Raw genomic sequence first — 22,419 nt, forward strand, 5'->3', positions numbered from 1 at the left:
TGATCTCTAAAGATTAAATTTATAACACCTTGGGAACCCCTTTTCTATAATTGAGAACAGTCTTTAAAATTTTAATTTAGAATTCACAGAAAGTGTTTTTACCTTTTGGTCACCTATTTTATTTTGCTGGCTAGTGGAAAAAGTGATCTAAAACATTATAAAAGGAAAGTTGCTTTTCTTTTTGCTTCCATCATTTTGTAGCTACATTTTATAAGGGCTGCCAAAAAAAAACTTAATTGAATAACACAGTTGATGGTCAGTAAGGAAAGTAATTATTGTCCAGGGTCAACACAGTTTGGTAGAAGTAACCACAGTCCAAAATGCAGAAACGCAAGAGACAGGTAGCTGTCTTACTGAAAATCATTAGGTCTGGCACTATGTGGTGCAGAGGTCAGACAGCATAGCTCCAGCTAAGCCCGTTGAAATCAGCATATAAGACCGCTCTAGGAGCTCTCCCGCAGCTGACTCACCTCTCACCAGTGCTGGGCATGTTAATGGACCAGTTCCTTGGACGATCCCGCCCGCATACACAGCACAGCCAGACAGACAGCTTAGAGTTGCCTGCCACCAAGACCCTCATCGCGCGACCCGCAGCCATAGAGGATCTCCCTGAGGAGAACTCCCCCCTCCCTTTCAGCTCTGAACCGCTTCTCTTGGCAGCTTTATGTGCCCCTGCAGTGACTGATTCTGCATATGCCTGAATCACTGATGCTGTGGCAGCCCTTCTCTCCTTCACCGTCTCTTCAGTGGAGGCGGCTGTCACACAGGGTATAGCTCAGCTTCAGAAGGAGCTGGGAAGACAGCCGCGGTGCAAACAGGAAACAGAGCACCGGCTCTCATTCATAGAGGATGAAATGCTTCAAGTATCCAATGCTTTATATGCACATGATGAAGCTTTACAGGCTATCCTGGATAAGTTAGAAGACCTGGAAAACTGTTCCAGGCAGAACTATTTGCATATTATTGGTATCCAAGAATCAGTCAAAGCTAACGAATTGGCAAAGCTGTGCTCCTCTGCCATCCCCAAGGCGCTGGGGTTCGACACACAGTGCATAGTGGAAAGGGCGCATATGCTAGGTCTTCCTATCAAAAACAGATTGTCTCAAAGGCCGGTCATCACCCGTTACCTGAATTATGCAGACAAACAGCTTATACTACAAAAGTTTAGGCAACAACGCACCCTGCAAGTTGATGGCCATAATCTCTTATTGTTTGCAGACTACTCTGCAGAGGTGCCCCGCAAACGCAAAGCTTTCGGCCAGGTCTGCCCTGTTCTTTTTCAACAACACCTCAAATTTACCCTTGTCTACCCCGCCATCCTACATCTCATGACAGCACATACCAAATGGCCAGCACCTGACATTTCACTCCCCTTAAGAAGCGGAGCAGTACCTCAGATCTTTAAATCTACAGCCTTCAGAGAAGATGCCACCAGCCAGGAAGGAGTCCATCTCTCGAACAGATCAATGAAGCCCATGAAAAGATGCTCCCAAGAAGATCAAGTTCGGATCTTTTTCTAGCTGCAGGTGATTATACTGAGTCTCAGAGGGAGCCCAGGGTCAGTTCCTTGTGCTTTTTCTTTTTTTGACCCAGTTCTATCCACAGATCTGGTAACCTCCTCGCAATTCTGAGGTTGCATTTCTACTCACCGTAATAAACCTGATGATCCAACTAGAACCTGGTCCTCTGTTTTTTGGTTATATTGGTTATTTTACTGTTACCTCTATATTACCCTGTTTATTGTACTGAAAGGGATGCTCTACTTGAGGGTAAAGTCCATTTGTACTGTCTATGCCTCACATCGCTCCTATGGAGCATCTTCTCTACTTGCCAGTGGACAAGGGCATTAGGGACCCAGAGCCTAGTGACACACAGTGTAGAAAAAAGTGAAGCCAGTAATACCAATGTTTTATAGTTTTGTTATTTATTGGCTTTTATTGACCTTTCTGAACCTTCTCCATCCTCTGCTGGATTTTTCCACCTGCCTACCTTTCCCCTCACTTTTTACGGGTAGCATTACACCCCTTTTCTGCCCACGGTTTCGATCTTCTGAGAGTACTTATTCTACTAGCTAAAAACCCATTACCTTTCCCAATGGCCACCAAAAAAATATTCCCTGGAGCTCCACTATAAAACACATGAAGGTACTACGTCACCTTCGCTTATGGGCCGACATCGCCCTACTCCAGGAAACCCATTTATCAGAAATAGACTTCTTTCATCTGAAAAAACTTTGGGTGGGGGAGGTGGTGGGGTCCCCAGCTGTAAGCAGCAGAGCAGGAGTTATCATACTGCTACACAAAAACCTATGCCAGGCATGACAATTGTGTCAACCTTCCCTGTCTAAGAGCAGACTGGCTCCAGCTGGCTTGGCGTGAAACACCTCGGGGCCTGTCCCTGCAGAGCTGCAAGAATTTCTGCTAGGGTGTGTTTCCTGTCCCCTAGACACACCAGCTGAAGCAATGCTTGGCACCTTTTAGTCTGACTCAATGAATAGCCCCTTGAATGCTTAGAGGGTACTTGAGGTTTATAGAACAATTCAGCAGAGGAGGACATGGAAGAGGAGGAGTAGGGGTAGAGCTGACAAATCTTGCATCATCACCAGCTGTATGAAAATGTGTGGGCACAACAAGCTGCAGCACTGAGCCCTATCCTGCATCCTTCTGAGTTGCAAGCAGAGTTAACCAGTGTACTGTGAACTAAATATATCGTCTCTGCCCATGCTTGCCGGCCCACGTGTCAGAAGTAACGTGGACTTTGCAGCTGACTGCCTTGCCCAACAATGCTACACAATTGCCTTCCACATGATGGCAGAGAGCTGGAATGGCTTTACGTGAAAATAAATAGTGACTGGGAACCTGCCATTGTGGTACAGCACATTCTGCAAATTCATGGAAGGGGGCTGAATCCACCAGATGGAAAGAGAGAAGTTGTAGAGCCAGCAGCTTTGACAAGGTTGCATTTAGATGCTGGACATGGTTGGTGTTTTTACCACACTTGATGTGCTTGAGACAAAGTTTGCAAATAGCATATGTACTAAAAAAAAAAAGACCCAGACAGCTGAGCTGTGGGAACTGGGCCGGGAGATAACAGCTCCACAATGTGAGGGAATAGGGTGGCTGCACTCTACTCTTCAGTGATGGCTGCCTTGTTGGGGTTGTGCCTCACCCTCACTTTCCTTTTCTGCTCTATCCAGGACCCAAGTTGAGTCAGTGACCTCATTATGATCATCTCCTCCATCCTCATTACCACCGGAGACAACTTGGCAATACGCTGTGGCTGGTGCAACATGAATGCCAATTTGTGTACCAGTGTTCTTCCCTCTCTGTAGGCTCATGTTCCTGCCTTCCTCAGTCTCAGAACCAACATTTCAATTGAGTAATGACTGTGCATTTGTTACCGGCCTCAAAATGTGAATTAAGAGAGCCGATGATTGTAGACGCGATGAGATAAGGTGATCAGCTTGGCGTGGACTGCAAAGAAACACACAAACAGCATGAGATATGACCACTGACTTTATGGCTGGAAGTAGTTTAATTTTACATAACAATACATCTTTTACATTTTTATAGTCCCATGTTTATAACCATTAACAATATATATAATACCGATTTTAACTAAAGTATTTTAAAACGTAGTTATAACAATGAACATTACTAAATTTAATAACATATATATCCCTGTTATTCAGTGTTATAGATAATTATCTTTATCTCTCTGGTACACTTTAAGTGTGCAATAATCATACTAGCAATGCATTGCTTTAATACAAATATTTTCATGGTAGTACTCTTTTTTAACCACTAGATGGTGCACATTGCATGTCTGTATGATGCAATACATAAGCTTTACATACAATAGGTTTTTTCTATATTAAATAACAGAAAACATGTGCTTCTATAAATCTATGCCATTTTCAATAAATCAGGTTTAAACATACCTGTTTAGAACGGTTTAGTGTTTATCATAGACATTTGTTCTGACTAATGCAGTATTTTCATGTTTCTGACACATGCTGTTCTAAACTTCTAATTACAGCAAAACTATAGCATAAAATCTGCTGAGACTTTTTCTGCATCTGCTCAAGATGTTTAGGAATCTTTCTATCACAGGTTAATACAGATCAGGAACAATTTAGAGTACATACCTGCAAAGAATCACACAAACAGCATGAGATATGACCACTGACTTTATGGCTGGAAGTAGTTTAATTTCCAGTCACATGGTGTGTGGCCTTATATAGACTCTGTTTGTGTACCTTCTCTGCCATCTACTGGTTATTAATAGAATAGAAGGGAGATGTTTAGAAATATAAAAAAAAAATGAATATGTACTTTGCTTTGGGGTGTCTGTTTTGTGACCATATAAACCCCAGTCCGTCACACTCTCCCCTCCTTCAGTTATTGGCTCCCGACATTAAACTCAATTGGTATCTGAACACTATTTAGTGATTTAAGTAACCCAAATAGGTACTTGTTGCCACCAAGGAGCTACGTTAACTACCTGGCATGTCATGGGAGTAGCTAGCATTGTAGGAGTTTGTATGGTGTGAATCTGACTTGGTATGTATCTTGGCTGACCTAGTGTGTCATATGTAAAGATCTCTTTAGGCTTAACTTGTCTGGTAGATCTTCTGACAGGAGTTGAGTCTTCTCCATCAACATCATTTTCCATTTGCATATCTTGGTTCACAGGTAAGTCTTGACTTAATGAGGGTAATTCTGCAGTGTCTAGTCCCACCATGTCTGTAGCCCAGATTTGGTCGCCAACTACTGTTCCATCATTTTGTTCTTGTTCAAGATTGGGTGTGGTAGTTGTAGGATAGAACTCTTCAGCAGAAACTCTTAATGGGATTTTCTGTATTTTTTGAGAGTTTGGTTGAGACACAATACAATCATGACTTTCTGTAGTCTCTGGTATATAAGGATAATACCATCTTTCTTCATCTGAACATTCCTCCTCCTGGTCCAGATCCATTCTGGTATCCTTTCTGTTACTTGATTGTCTTTGTTTCATCGGTACTCTTGGAATGTGTCCTTCAATTGGTAGGTCATTTACTGGTAGTAAAAGATTTCTGTGCAGTACTCGAATAGTCTTTTTACCACTTTCAGGCTGAATTTTGTACACAGGCCCATCTTTGATTCTTTCTACCACTTTGTGTACTGATTCTTCCCAGTATGAACGAAGTTTACCAGGTCCTCCTCTTTCAGAGAGATTTCGTACTAAGACCCGATCACCCGGTTGAAGAGGTGCTCCTTTTATCTTTTTGTCATAGTACTTCTTCCCATTAGCAGATGATTTTTTGCTATTCTCGGATGCGATTTTGTAAGCTTCTTGCATTCTAGATGCCCATTTCTGAGTAAATGTTGGTTGACTTTCTGATTCCTTTTTCAAATTTAGGTTGAGCATTAGGTCAATTGGCAAACGAGGAGATCTTCCATACAATAGAAAGAATGGCGAGTATCCTGTGGCTTCATGCCTGGTGCAATTATATGCATGAACCATATGTGGAAGATGTTCTTTCCAATCTGACTTTTTCTCTTCCTCTAAGGTGCGAAGCATCTGTAACAAAGTACGGTTCAGTCTTTCCACTGGGTTACCCTGTGGATGGTATGGAGTAGTTCTTGAATGAGAAATCCCTGCCAATCGTTGCAATGTCTGAAATAAGTTGTTTTCAAATTCTCTTCCTTGGTCATGGTGGAGTTTCTCTGGATAGCCAAAACGTGGTATGAAATCTTGAAAGATCTTTTCTGCCGCCGTTTTTCCAGATTTGTTCTTAGTTGGATACGCTTGTGCAAAGCGTGTGAAATGGTCAACTATTACAAGTATATACTCATATCCTCCTTTGCTTTTCTCCAAGTGAAGATAATCAATGGATACTAACTCCAAAGGTGAACTGGTAGTAATCGAACCCATAGGTGCTCTTTCGGTGATATTTGGACGCTTTTGTTTGATGCAGCTGCACTTCTTCAGCACATATTCATCAATGTCTCTTTGCATAAATGGCCAGTAAAATCGTTCACGCGCTAGGTGGGTTACCTTCTCAGTACCAATGTGACCCATGTCATCATGAAGATTTCTTAAGACCAATGGTTTTAACTTTTCTGGTAGAACTAGCTGTTTCCGGGTTCCAGAATGTCGGTAGAGGATTCCTTCATCGACTCTGAGTTTATTCCATTCATGTATCAAACGTCTTGTTTTGCTGGTCATACTCTCCTTTTCTTTGTGGTTTGGAATCCAGTCGTTCTCCTTAAGCCAGACCACTTCTCTAATGTTGGTATCGTCTTGTTGTAATGCTCTGATATTCTCCTGAGTCAATGGGCAGATTGTCTGTCCTTTCAGCAATTCTTCGGCCACATCACTTTCTGAGTGAAGAGTCAATGAAGCCACCCATAATGCCTCTTCTTCGTCAACAGCTTTGCTCCCTTGCCACATAGCTGACACAACCTCAGATGGTACAAGCTCTGTGTACTCACTCAGATTCTTTGTGAGTTCCACCGGAAATCGTGACAGTGTATCTGCGTCTGCATTCTGTTTACCTGGCCTGTACTTGATATCGAAGTGGAAATCAGCCAACTCGCCAACCCAGCGATGACCCACAGCATTCAGTCTGGCAGTACTCAATACATATGTCAATGGGTTTTTGTCTGTGTAAACGGTGAATGTTGGAGCGTAGTACAAGTAATCTCTGAATTTGTCACAGACTGCCCACTTGAGAGCTAAAAACTCAAGTTTACCAGAGTGAAGATGGTAATTGCGCTCTGCTGGAGTCAATGTTCTGGAGCCAAACCCAATAACACAAAGTTTTTCTCCTTGTCGTTGGTATAGTACAGCACCTAGGCCTTCATTGGAAGCATCAGTGTGTAAGACGAAGGGTAAGTCAAAATCAGGGTATGCTAGAATTGGTGGATTGGTTAGCATGTCCACCAGTCTGGATACCACAGCTTGATGTTTGGGTGTCCATTGAATCAGTGTTTTAGATGGCACTTGTGCTTTGTTCCCGTTTTTCTTTGTGGATTCCCTCCGATTGTTTTTGGGGATGGATGTAGCAGATTCTTTCTCAGTGTTCTGCAAAAGTTCATACAGTGGTTTAGCAAGTCGAGAGAAATCTTGAATGAAGGACCTGTAGTAGCTCAGGAATCCTAACAAAGATCTGACTCCTCCCACTGTTTTTGGTTCTTTCCTTTTCAAATGTAATACCGCTTCAAGATCTTTTGGGTCAATTTTGATGCCTTCTTCTGACACCATTCGTCCAAGGTATCGAATCTGTCGTTTAAAGAGTTCACACTTCTTCGGTCTAAGTTTGATACCATGCTCACGCATTCGACTAAGCACTTGCCTAATATCATTGTCATGCTCCTGAAAAGTTTTGGAGTAGCAAAGTACGTCATCCAAGTATGGAGAACAACATTTGTCTCTGATGCCCTCTAATACATTCTCCATGCATCTCTGAAAAGCTGCTGGGGCATTCGTTAATCCAAATGGAATACGGTTCCACTCCAGGAGTCCCCAGGGGGTGCTGAAAGCCGTCAGATGTCTGGAGTCTTCATGCACAAAGCCTTGATGATACGCACTACCCTGGTCCAGGATTGAGAACCACGTAAATCCTCCTAAGCTATCCAGCAGATCTTGTATTCTGGGTAGTGGATGTCTATCTGGGATAGTCTTTCGGTTTAACTCCCTAAAGTCAACACATAGTCGTAGGCTACTGTCCTTCTTTCGAACACAAACAACTGGTGATGAGTATGCGGAAGAAGATTTTGTTACCCAACCTCGGTCAAGAAGGTTTTGGATATATTCTTTCACTTCTTTGTACAGGGGTTTCGGTATCGAATTGTACCGTTTCTGGACAGGAGTTTCATCTTTCAGATTTATCCTCAGTTTCATGTTAGGGATGCATCCTATGTCTCCCTCATCTCGAGCAAAGACATCTGATTCATCATATAACATTTGTCTCGCTATCTGCTGTTCTTCTTCTGAGAGATCTTCCAAATTGACAGGTGGGTGCCACTTAACAGATTTGTTAGTGGGTAGCTGATTTCCAGTGTCCACTTGATTCAACTGGTTTACATGAAACACCCTTTTCTTCTGATCAATTCCCTTTCCATCGTCTTTGTTTGGAGACAATGGTAGAATCTCAGCTGCTGGAGAAATGGTACCCAATACTGTTCTGGGTGGAAGATAGATGTCATGTTGAGCACGGTTCAGTATAGGTATCTTCACCAGTTTAGAGAACCCATTTGGCACATCTACCACTGAAGGAAATAGTTCAAGTCCTTCCTCAATTGGATATTCGGGAAGTGGTTCAAATGACATGATTCCTCCTTTCGGCCACGCTCTAATTCTGCATTTGACTTCACAGAGCTCGCCTCCTTTAATCTGGAGTCCCTTCTTCCCCACTTTGACCATACGACTATCGAATATTTCTCCTGGGTCAGTTGCTTGACTGACAGCATTGACAATGTTATTCGCTACACTCTGTCTTACTTTCATAGCTTCACTCAGCAAGATAGTCAGGTTTTGGGTGCTGTTTGGTCGGTCACGGTTTTCTCTGACCAATTCTTCGATAACATTAAACCCAAGAATTGGATTGTCATTACAGCAGTCACTCACCAGCATTGGCACATAAATGGCTGAGTTTCCATGTCCACTACTTTCGAATTCCAGGCAGACTTCAATCCACCCGATGAATGGAATGATAGAACCATTTGCAGCTGTAATGGATAAGTTGTCATCACAAAGTAAATCTTGTATGTGCCTAATGGAGACACTGGGTAGAAACTTTTCTAACCATGCCTTCCCGACAATGCTGACCTGAGCTCCTGTATCCATCAACATGTCAACCGGTACACCATTCATCCGACATGACAGTAGGCATTTTCCTCCAATTAATTGTGCTACGTGTTGTTTGGAGAATCCATTCTCTTTTGGGAGTGTTCTAGTTGACCGGTGGGTGAATACCCTGTTTACCTTAGCATGGGACAGATCATTTGAGGTGGTCACTGGTTGTCCCTTTCCCAGTGACCGTCTGTCGTTTCCCGACTGCCTTCTTTTCTTCAAGCAATCAACCACTCTGTGTCCTGTCCAACCACAGTAGAAACAATGGTAGCAGTTCTGACTCTCTCGTTTAATGCAATCATCACACCTGGGCTTGCAGTGAGTTGTATCTGGAACTTGAACATTGGTTAGTGGCTTAGTCATTTGGTTTCCAACAATAGGAGTTAGCTTCATCATCTTTTCCAGGTTCTTTGTGAGAGCAGAGACCTGTGTTGTTAGTTCCATTAATGCAGTGTGATTTGCTTTAACATCTCCCTCAACTCTCTTTTGCAAGGTGTCTTTTTCACTATTACCTGGTATCTGTGATGAATGAACAGTAATAGGTTTATGTTTAGGTGCACTGTTTAAGCGTCCCTGCCTTTCTGTTTCCTCATCAACTGATCTGGTGACTTGCTCTATGATAACGTCATCCGTTACTGTCAAATCAGACACATAAGGCTTGATATCTCATCTAACATTAGAATTTTTCTCATTTAGTCCCTGATACAGTGTATGAAGGAATATGCCTTGCACCAGTTTTTTGTCATAGCTAAGCTCTCGCCTATCATGTTGTGATGTAGACAGAACTTTTTGTTTTAACCCCACTAGCCTGTAAACAAATTGTTGTGCTGTTTCTCTTTCTTGCTGGGTAGCATTGCTAAGGTCCTGAAATAACTCATTACTGCTTTGTTCTCTCATATGTGACTTCAAAAACCTTTTCAATTCAGCAACAGTAAGATCATCTTTGTCAGTCAACATATCTTTAAAATTACCAGGTTTGATTATTCTCAACACTGTGCGTATAATTTCAGATTCAGGGAATTTTTCTGTTAGACCCTGGTCAATTTGTCTGCACACGCTACTGTAACTCATGTCCGAACCATGATCTGAAATTACACCACCATGCATTTTAAATTCTCTACGTGGCAATAAAGCAACAACATCAGTTAATCTCACCACCTCCGATACCTGTTCAGTCCTTGCAGTCCCACTACTTATTTTTTTTGCAGCGGTTGCAATGTCCACAGTTGGTGTACTTTCCTTGTTAAGTTTTAGTTCATTGATCTTGTCTTGGATAATGAGTAGGTAAGACATACCTTGATCTTCCAACTTTTCCAGCTGATCACTTCTCAAGTAGTCTTCAATAAATTCAACAAGTTCCATTTCGTTGGTACCAGTCACTGATGGAACGTCCACGTCTCTTTCATCTTCCAGCATAATAGCGAGGCTATGCAGCTGTTCTTCATTAAGCAGATGAATTTGTTTCCGGATATCCCACATCAGCGCACGACGAGGAGACGCCATCTCTGTTGCAATCTGAAGACTTGCACTCACGAGACAGACGACTCTCACGACTCTCCTTGTAGCTCTGTAGCAGGCTCACGCTTGTCTCGCGCTTCCTTCTCACTGGTAACACAACGAATCCCGGACGAGCCCCCAAAATGTTACCGGCCTCAAAATGTGAATTAAGAGAGCCGATGATTGTAGACGCGATGAGATAAGGTGATCAGCTTGGCGTGGACTGCAAAGAATCACACAAACAGCATGAGATATGACCACTGACTTTATGGCTGGAAGTAGTTTAATTTTACATAACAATACATCTTTTACATTTTTATAGTCACATGTTTATAACCATTAACAATATATATAATACCGATTTTAACTAAAGTATTTTAACCAGTTGCCGACCGCCGCACGCCGATGTACGTCGGTAGAATGGCACGGGCAGGCATAAGGACATACATGTACGTCCCTTGCCTCCCGCGGGTCGGGGGCCCGATCGGGCCCCCGCCCGGTGCCTGCGGCGGTCGGTTTTCGTCCGGGAGCGATCCGGGACGAGGGGGCGGCCATTCATTCATGGCCACCCCCTCGCAATCGCTCCCGACGAATAGAAATCCCCGGTGACATCACTTCCTCTCCTGTAATGTAAACACAGGAGAGGAAGTGATGTATTCTCTCCTCCATGTCGGTATTTTTCGTTCCGACACGGAGGAGAGCGGATCGGTGAGTTGCACCAACACTCTACACACACAGTAGAACATGCCAGGCACACTCACACCCCCCCTTTACCCCCCGATCACCCCCCCAATTACCCCTGCCCCCCAGTCACAGTGACACCAATGTCATTTTTTTTTTTTTTTTTTTTGCATTGGTGTCATTTGTGACTGTAATAACTGTTAGGGCAGTTAGAGTTAGCCCCCTTTAGTTCTAATGTACCCCCCTAACCCCCCCAATAAAGGTTTAACCCCGTGATCACCCCCCGTCGCCAGTGTCACTAAGGCTGGGTTCACATTGCAGCGGTTTATGAGAACGAATGTGATTCGCACCGCACTGCAGTGCAAATCACATCCGATCTCTGTGCGATTCGAGTTCAGCCATTCGCCGCACCCGCCGCAAATTCGCACGGGACCCTTTTTTTGGCCCGCAGCAGAATCGGATCGCATGGGTGTTCACACCATGCGATCCGAGTTTGCAGATCGCACTGCGATATGCGAACTGATCTGGGGGTGTCAGTAACATTTCACTGACACTCCCAGCAGTTCGCATAGGGCAGTGTGAACTGCCGCCGGGAGGCATGCGATGCGGGAACCCGCCGCGGATTCGCGGCGTTTCCGCATCGCTCCAGTGTGAACCCAGCCTAATAAGCGATCATTTTTCTGATCGCCGTATTAGTGTCACAGGTGACGCTAGTTAGGCAGGTAGGTATTTAGGTTCGCCGCAGCTTTTTATAGCGCCAGGGACCCCCATATACTACCGCATAAAGCCCCCTGATTGCCCCCTAGTTAACCCTTTCACCAGTGATCACCATATAACTGTTACAGGTGACGCTGGTTGGTTAGTTATTTTTTTATAGTTTCAGGGCACCCGCCATTTATTACCTAATAAAGGTTTAACCCCCTGATCACCCGGCGGGTGTCATTTGTGACTAATAACTGTTAGGGCAGTTAGGGTTAGCCCCCTTTAGTTCTAAGGTACCCCCCTAACCCCCCCAATAAAGGTTTAACCCCGTGATCACCCCCCGTCGCCAGTGTCACTAAGGCTGGGTTCACATTGCAGCGGTTTATGAGAACGGATGTGATTCGCACCGCACTGCAGTGCAAATCACATCCGATCTCTGTGCGATTCGAGTTCAGCCATTCGCCGCACCCGCCGCACCCGCCGCAAATTCGCACGGGACCCTTTTTTTGGCCCGCAGCAGAATCGGATCGCATGGGTGTTCACACCATGCGATCCGAGTTTGCAGATCGCACTGCGATATGCGAACTGATCTGGGGGTGTCAGTAACATTTCACTGACACTCCCAGCAGTTCGCATAGGGCAGTGTGAACTGCCGCCGGGAGGCATGCGATGCGGGAACCCGCCGCGCATTCGTGGCGTTCCCGCATCGCTCCAGTGTGAACCCAGCCTAATAAGCGATCGTTTTTCTGATCGCTGTATTAGTGTCACAGGTGACGCTAGTTAGGCAGGTAGGTATTTAGGTTCGCTGCAGCTTTTTATAGCGCCAGGGACCCCCATATACTACCGCATAAAGCCCCCTAATTGCCCCCTAGTTAACCCTTTCACCAGTGATCACCATATAACTGTTACAGGTGACGCTGGTTGGTTAGTTATTTTTTTATAGTTTCAGGGCACCCACCATTTATTACCTAGTCTCACTAGTGTACCCCTAAATTTAGGGGTGTCTACTTTCCAAAATGGGGTCATTTGGGGGGGGGTTTGTGCCATCTTGGCATTTTATGGCCTTCAAAACTGTAACGCCCTTAGAAAGCCTGAAGGCGGTGCTTGGTTTTCGGGGCCCCGTACGCGGCTAGGCTCCCAAAAAGTCCCACATATGTGGTATCCCCGTATTCAGGAGAAGCAGCAGAATTTATTTTGGGGTGTCATTTCACATATGCCCATGGCATGCGTGAGCAATATATCATTTAGTGACAACTTTGTGAAAAAAAAAAAAAAAAAAAAAGTTTGTAATTTTCCCGCAACTTGTGGCAAAATATAAAATATTCCATGGACTCAACATGCCTCTCAGCAAATAGCTTGGGGTGTCTACTTTCTAAAATGGGGTCATTTGTGGGGGTTTTGTGCCATCTTGGCATTTTATGGCCTTCAAAACTGTAATAGGTAGTGAGAAGTGAACTCAAAAATTTACGCCCTTAGAAAGCCTGAAGGCGGTGCTTGGTTTTCGGGGCCCCGTACGCGGCTAGGCTCCCAAAAAGTCCCACATATGTGGTATCCTCGTACTCAGGAGAAGCAGCAGAATTTATTTTGGGGTGTCATTTCACATATGCCCATGGCATGCATGAGCAATATATCATTTAGTGACAACTTTGTTAAAAAAAAAAAAAAAAAAAAAGTTTGTAATTTTCCCGCAACTTGTGGCAAAATATAAAATATTCCATGAACTCAACATGCCTCTCAGCAAATAGCTTGGGGTGTCTACTTTCTAAAATGGGGTCATTTGTGGGGGTTTTGTGCCATCTTGGCATTTTATGGCCTTCAAAACTGTAATAGGTAGTGAGAAGTGAACTCAAAAATTTACGCCCTTAGAAAGCCTGAAGGCGGTGCTTGGTTTTCGGGGCCCCGTACGCGGCTAGGCTCCCAAAAAGTCCCACATATGTGGTATCCCCATACTCAGGAGAAGCAGCAGAATTTATTTTGGGGTGTCATTTCACATACGCCCATAGCATGTGTGAGCAATATATCATTTAGTGACAACTTTGTGTAAAAAAAAAAAAAAAATTTTTTTTGTCATTATTCAATCGCTTGAGGCAAAAAAATAAAATATTCAATGGGCTCAACATGCCTCTTATCAATTTCCTTAGGGGGTCTACTTTCCAAAATGGGGTCATTTGGGGGGGTTTTGTACTGCCCTGCCATTTTAGCACCTCAAGAAATGAGATAGGCAGTCGTAAACTAAAAGCTGCGTAAATTCCAGAAAACGTACCTTAGTTTGTAGATGTGACAACTTTTGCGCAAACCAATAAATATACAATTATTGACTTTTTTTTTACCAAAGACATGTGGCTGAATACATTTTGGCCTAAATGTATGACTAAAATTGAGTTTATTGGATTTTTCTAATAACAAAAAGTAGAAAATATAATTTTTTTTCAAAATTTGCGGTCTTTTTACGTTTATATCGCAAAAAATAAAAATCGCAGAGGCAATCAAATACCATCAAAAGAAAGCTCTATTTGTGGGAAGAAAAGGACGCAAATTTTGTTTGGGTACAACATTGCATGACCGCGCAATTACCAGTTAAAGCAGCGCAGTGCCAAAGTGTAAAAAGACCTCTGGTCATTTACCAGCAAAATGGTCCGGTCTGAAAGTGGTTAAAACGTAGTTATAACAATGAACATTACTAAATTTAATAACATATATATCCCTGTTATTCAGTGTTATAGATAATTATCTTTATCTCTCTGGTACACTTTAAGGCCGCGTACACACGTGCGGACTGTTCGCCCAACTTTGTCCGTCCAACAGTTTCGGCAAACAGTCCGCTCAAACTTAGCATGGACGGACATGGCCACACACGACGGACGAACAGTTTGCTGAAACCGTGCGCGATGACGTGAACGGCACGTACGACGGGACGAAAAATACGACGTCCTATACACTGCATTATAGCTTTCGGCGTGAAAATCCTTTCTGAGCATGCGCGCAACTTTGTTTGACGAACAAGCCTACACACGAGCGGACTGTTCGCTGAAACAAGGTTTCAGCGGACAGTTTTACGGAATTTCCGAAAAACCTTGTCCGTCCAACTGTCCGCTGAAACTGTCCGCTGAAAGCCCACACACGAGCGGACTGTCCGCCCAAACACTGTTCAGCGGACAAAGTTGGACGAACAGTCCGCCCGTGTGTACGCGGCCTCAGTGTGCAATAATCATACTAGCAATGCATTGCTTTAATACAAATATTTTCATGGTAGTACTCTTTTTTAACCACTAGATGGTGCACATTGCATGTCTGTATGATGCAATACATAAGCTTTACATACAATAGGTTTTTTCTATATTAAATAACAGAAAACATGTGCTTCTATAAATCTATGCCATTTTCAATAAATCAGGTTTAAACATACCTGTTTAGAACGGTTTAGTGTTTATCATAGACATTTGTTCTGACTAATGCAGTATTTTCATGTTTCTGACACATGCTGTTCTAAACTTCTAATTACAGCAAAACTATAGCATAAAATCTGCTGAGACTTTTTCTGCATCTGCTCAAGATGTTTAGGAATCTTTCTATCACAGGTTAATACAGATTAGGAACAATTTAGAGTACATACCTGCAAAGAATCACACAAACAGCATGAGATATGACCACTGACTTTATGGCTGGAAGTAGTTTAATTTCCAGTCACATGGTGTGTGGCCTTATATAGACTCTGTTTGTGTACCTTCTCTGCCATCTACTGGTTATTAATAGAATAGAAGGGAGATGTTTAGAAATATAAAAAAAAATGAATATGTACTTTGCTTTGGGGTGTCTGTTTTGTGACCATATAAACCCCAGTCCGTCACACATTGTCAAGGAGCAAGTGACTGACGCTGTGTTCAAATAACTCTACTGACTCCTTCATGCCCGATGCTGGGGCTATGGCAGGAATGCAGGAGCTGTAGACAAGGAGGCAGGTTTTGCCACTCTGGCAGGTTCAGGAGACGGCACACTCATCTCTGTTTGGGGGACAGAGGATGAGGAGGATGATGATGGTTTAACAAGCCAGTCCACCACCTCCTCTGCATGCTGTGGTAGGATAGCATGGGCAACATCCCTAAACAGAGGAAATGATCTCATGCCTGAGGACTGACCATGTCCACATTTGCCTGTGCATATGCTGCTGGCCCCCTTACAGTGCCATGAGAACATCTGCCTCTTCTTGCCGTCCTCCCAGACATGATGGGGGGAGTGGGGGGTGCTTATCAACAAAATGTAATAAAGATGTGTAAATGTGTACGTGGATGCACTTAAACCACTTGCCGACCGGCTCACGCTGGTATACATCGGCAGAATGGCTCTGCTGGGCCAAACCCCATATTTGTAACCATTTAAGAGCTGTCAGGGTTTACTTCCTCTTTAAACTTGCAGTAACACAATAAAATATACAGTGTTAACTTGCAGTAATGCACAGAACTATATGGCGTTAAACTTGCAGTAATGCAATGAAATATACAGAGTTAAACTCGTAGTAACACAGTGAAATATATGGCATTAAACTTGCAGTAATGCAATGAAGTATACAGCATTAATTTGCAGTAAAACACAGAACTATATGGCATTAAACTTGCAGTAACGCAATGAAATATACGACATTAATCTTGCAACAACATTAATCTTGCAACGTCTTCTGAGGCGGCTGTTCGTGAATGTCTTCTTTTGACCGTCTCAGGATGAAACGAAACATATGTAAGGCGCTACCATATACTGACGTCACTTCCAGGTACCGGATATTGGCTGTGGGTGTTTGTGGAGCGGAGCGGAAACGCATGCTGTTAGCATTACGCCACAACCCTAGAAGCCAACTATGCTTGTCCCGTAGATGTAGATCGGATTTTTGAGAACTTTTTGACTTTTTATGTTTATTTGTGGAAAACCTGCTGTTTACCAGTTTTTTTATGGATTTTTCATGATTTTTGTTAGCAATTTTGTTAGCGCTTTTTAAATAATATATACTTTTTATAATAAATATTTTTTCCAAAAACCTTTTACTACACTATGGGAACACTTATTTTTTCTCGCATGCATACCTTTGGCTGCATCGGAGAGTGGTGAGAGCAAGGAGTTGGATACTACTACAGCTGGGAGATCTGCCCCCTGAGCACATCAGGTGTACCCTAATGGATCCAGGAGCGAGATACCCTTGGATGATCTAGAACAGCTGAATATCAGATGCTTAGGATTATCACATCATCTGGGCACTAACCTCCTTACATGCATAATACCCCTGCAGGGGTTACTGCAGCTGGTGAGTAGGGAACCACAAGGGGGAGCACCGAAAGACATCTGGATATTTTCCTGTGCTCACTGAGCACTTTATAATCACCAAAGACTTTGGTTTTGGTTTTGCTAGCACTGCATGGTTTTGGACATTATAATCTGGACTTGGTTCATTTATTTATCTCACATTTGCATATACTTTATAATTTATCTACTAATTTTCATGCAATATTTTTAATGTGATTTTTTATGCGATTTATTGGTGTTACCTCTGGCACTGTATGAATATCACGGCTTATTATCACATTGTTAATATTTGATATGTCACAAGGTACACTTATGACACATGTACATTGTAGCAACTAAGGAGTTTAGCACTCTGTAAGGCGACTAAGTAATATATTTGTCGCTTTTCAGACTTTTTGTCTATCACATTTATTTGGTTAAGCCACATCACTGTTTACTATATTTAATTGATAGGACTGTCTGTTCTCACTATATAGGGAGCCTGGATTACTCTTTCTCTTTTTTATATATATGTTTTTTATATTCTAGTCTCTTTGGGGGGACCTAACAGGGTAGGCTGCATACCTATTGCCCTTTTTTGCCTAAGCGTGGTTGTTTTTATATACTTCATTTAGCGTGCACTAACGCACAGAAATGTACGGCGTTAAAATTGCAGCAATGTAATAAAATATACTGTGTTACACGGTCATTACACTCACAATGACTTAACTATCCCTGTATTCACACTAATGTAAAGCTGAATGGTCACTACACTCACACTGAACTATCCCTAGATGTACACTAAACTGATATTCTACACTGACAATAGAAGCAGAATAGCACACTATAGCACACTAACTGTCTAGTAGCACTGAACAGAGTCCATGCCCATCTCTCCATGCCGCTATCACACTACAAATGGCCGCTATGGAAAGAATACTATTATAGTGTGGGGCGGGATTAAGAGCAATGAGCCATGATTGGATACATTCATCATGACAGCATCTAATCCTGGCTCTGACAGGCTCGATGCCCTGATTGGGCAAAGCTTTCATTGCTTCAGCTAATCAGGACTTTCAATGTACAGTGCATTGTGTCATTTGGCCCGAACTCATGCTTGGGCCAAACCGTTCGCCCATCCCTAGTCCCCAGGGCCGGACTTACGATTGGGCTTGACAGGGCTCAAGCTCATGGGCCCCACCCAATAAGGGGCCCTGCGGGCCCTGTCAAGATACATAGCCAAGTGTACTCGGCTCGGCTAAGCTCACAGTCACGCCCAGTACTTCCCTATGATGGACATAACACAGGGACTGGGCGTGACTGTGAGCTGAGCAGAGTACACTCAGCTACTCTCGGCTCCGCTCGGGACTGCGAGAGCACCTGAGAGCCGCCGAGAGCCGCTGAGAGGACCCGGGAGCAGCCGAGATACACATAACTCTGTATCTTGGCAGCGCCATTTTTAAACTTCAAGACTGCAATGACAAGGCTGCAAATGACACCGGGACAAAGCTGCAAATGACACTGGACAAGGCTGCAAATGGACACTGATAAGGCTGCATTGATGGGCATTTAAATGTAAGTTTTTCCTTAAACTTCCCTCCTAAAAGTTTTTTTCCTTAAAATTCCCTCCTAAACTTGGAGTGTGTGTTATACGCCGATAAATACGGTAATGTATAGAAGGTAGGGCCCAATATTGACTCAAGCCCAGGGGCCCCCACCACCCTAAGTCCTGCCCTGCTATTCCCTATTGAACACAAAATGAGGAAATTGTTTATTTTATTTGAACCAGGCATTTGTGGAGCCCCATTAATAACAATACTCTGCTATCTAGTGTTAACCAAAGTGGGCAGTGTCAAATGCACACCTGGACCCAACCAAGTCAGGATCCACCTGACCAGAGGAAATTTTCCCTTCATCCTCCTTTTCCACGACCTCTTATCTGATACATTTCCTTTTCGATTTCCCCCACTGTGACCTGTAATGGAAAGGACCCTTCCACTCTGAAGTAAACTCGGTCTTGAGACCGGGAACATGAGCATCATCAACAGCATCACTATTATTCACAAGTCTTAACCACCAGTACATACCTTAACATTAGTGGGGTTTGTTGTGGGCTGCTTTGGACCTGACCCCTCAAAATTGGGTTCTCAAAGGCCCAAAATCTCATAATTCTTTAACTCTCTAGGAAGTTCATTCTTTACCTGCTCCCATAGATTAAGAAACGATGGACAGCCACCCCAACCTCTTGTGTCACAGAGGTACAGGCATAGCCAATGAACACAAGAACCATAGGGTACTCCCTGGTGTTCCCATGGATACACACTATGCACACTTTATACTAAAATCAACCTTTTGCAGGCAGGGACTGTGGGCCCATTTTTAGTGTAGTAATGAACTGTATTATATATACTACACTGACTTCACTATATACTCTGAACTGCATTATATATACTATAAGGACTGCACTATACACTGAACTGTATTATATATACCATACGGACTGCACTATATAGTCTGAACTGTATTATATTTACTACACTGACTGCACACTACACAAACGACCTGCCTAATCTTCATTCATTCACTATATATGGGCGCCGTGTAAGCAGCAGCCTTTTGTAGTGTGGGGCGTTAACTTAGCCCCTGAGCCATGATTGGCCAAAGGGAACCTGCCGGTGAACTTGCCACAAGTGCCCCATATGCTTTTTTGTTCTACAAACGGACACCAGATGTTTGAGTTGAACTGATGTTCGACTCAAATATCAGGACCATCCTTAGTGAGTACATGTCATTTGAATCATGTGTGGAAGGTCACAAAAGAAGTTGTGGATGGAAGTTTTTCTGCAGAAGGACAACCTGAGCAAAATAAAGTATAAACCAAAGAGAGAGAACATCCTACAACCCAGACCAGAGAGGCCATACAAACACAGACTCTCCAAGACATAATTTGTTTGTAATGTAGGGGGTGGCAGATGGCAATGTATCGGTCGTAGGAGATGTACATTGGGTTGTGCAGTTGGTAGTTAGTAGGGATGAGCCAAACACCTCCCGGTTTGGTTTGCACCAGAACCTGCGAACGGACCAAAAATTTGCGCAAACTTTAGAACCCCATTAAAGTCTATGGGACTCGAACGTTCGAAATCAAAAGTGATAATTTTAAAGGCTAATATGCAAGTTATTGTCCTAAAAAGGGTTTGGGGACCCAGATCCTGCCCCAGGGGACATGGATCAATGCAAAAAAACATTTTTCGGGAGCACTGATTTTAATGACGCTTAAAGTGAAAAAAAAAGTGTGAAATATTCCTTTAAATATCGTGCCTGGGGGGTGTCTATAGTATGCCTGTGAAGTGGAAAAAAAGTAATTTAAAACTGCTTGCGGTTCTAATACAATTTCTGGATGAAAATCATTGAGAAAAATGGCATGGGTAGCCCCCCCTGCCCATTACCAGCCCCTTTGGGTCGTGTACGGATATTAAGGGGAACCTCGTACCCAAATTAAAAAAAGGAAAGGAGTGGGGCCCCCAGGCGGTATACAGGCGGTGCAAACAAGACAGGGACTGTGTAGGTTTGTTGTTAAGTAGAATCTGTTTGTAATTTTGAACTGGTACATTTTTAAAGTGTAGCTCCAGTCAAAAAATCTATTTTTACGTTTTTTGGAAAACATAGGGAAGGTTATCACCCCTGTAACATTTTTTTTAGTCCGTCTTTTTTTATCTCACTTCCTGTTGTCTCCTTCCGTTTGCAAGTAGGAGATGTTTGTAAGTTGGATGTTTGAAAGTAGGGGCCTGCCCTATATGCTCTGCAGAAATTTGGGCCTAAGGTGTTGGTGTTGCCACAACACTGTAAGCCCTCAAAGTGACTCTTGGTGGGCACTGGAACACCCTGCTGTGAACTATTATATCAAGAATTGTAATTACATGCTATTGTTGAACAGTGGTAGAAAAATTGGGCCTTTGGTGGTGGTGCTGGTGCCATAACGGTGGTGCTGGTGCCATAACACTATAAGTCCTCACAGTTACTCTTGGTGGGCGCTGGAATGGGCCCTGCTGTGAAATATTATATCAAGAATTGTAATTACATGCACCTGTTGAACTGGTGCCACAACACTGTAACAACTCACAGAAACTCTTGTTGGACAGCAGAAATGAGCCCTGCTGCAAAGTATTGCATCAAAAATTGTAATTACATGCCCCTCTTAAACAGGGGTAGAAAAATTGGGCCTTAGGCACTGGTGTCACAACACTGCAACACCTCACAGAAACTCTAGTTGGAGAGAAGAAATGAGCCCTGCTGCAAAGTATTGCATCAAAAACTGTAATTACATGCTCCTGTTAAACAGGGGCTGAAAAATTGGGCCTTAGGCACTGGTGCTGATGCCACGACACTGCAACCCCTCACAGATACTCTAGTTGGAGCGCAGGAATGAGCCTTGCTGCAATGTATTGAATCAAAAATTGTAATTACGCTCCCCCGTTAAACAGGGGCTGAAAAATTGGGCCTTAGGCACTGGTGCTGGTGCCACGACTCTGCAACCCCTCACAGACACTCTAGTTTGAGCGCAGGAATGAGCCCTGCTGCAATGTATTGCATCAAAAACTGTAATTACATGCCCCTGTTAAACAGGGACTGAAAAATCGGGCCTTGCGCTCAGAACCAAAAATGTTCTTCCACGCTATCAGCAGGATCATTGAAGAGGAAGAGGATAGTCAGTCAGCATAACAGGATAGTCACTCAGCATCAGCATAGGCAGTCTTGAAGGGATGTGACATTTCAAAAAAAAATTTATTTGGTTACATCAGCTTCAGGTGCTTGGTAGCTGGTGGTGATCCAAGACTAATTCATCTTTATGAAGGTCAGTCGATCAACTGAGTCGGTGGACAGGCGCACCCTGTGAACAATTACAAAGCCTCCAGCAGCACTGAATGTGCATTCCGAAAAAAATGCTGGATGCAGGACAGGCCAGTAGCTCAATTGCATACTGTGCAAGCTCTGGCCAATAATCCATCCTCAAGACCCAGTAACCCACAGTATTTTCGGTGGCAATGGTGTCCAAGTCTGATCTTGCCCCTAGGTATTCCTGCACTACATTGCACAGGCATTGTCCACCGTTATCAGGAAGCTGGTCTAGGCCAATGATGATCAACTGATGCTATAGCATGTTGACAAATGTAAATCAGATGCTGGCAATGGTTGCTGGAACCGATCATACCTTGGGGCTGCAGACTAAAAAATTGTCTGATCGCATTGGTCAGACGGCCACCTTCTCCATGCTCCATCTGTGACTAACTGAAGCCTCAGCAACACGTTGTCCAGGACCAGGAATTTGTAACCTCCCAGTTTCTGGGCACGCATTGCAAAGACCTTTCTGCAAGGCCTCCGGGAGATGTCTCATCATCTGCTCCCTCTGCGACAGCAAGATAAGGTCCGCAACTA

Source organism: Lithobates pipiens, unplaced genomic scaffold (assembly GCF_037356315.1).
Source record: "Lithobates pipiens isolate NorthernLeopardFrog02 unplaced genomic scaffold, aLitPip1_a1.2 Scaffold_56, whole genome shotgun sequence".
Taxonomy (NCBI): Eukaryota; Metazoa; Chordata; class Amphibia; order Anura; family Ranidae; genus Lithobates; species Lithobates pipiens.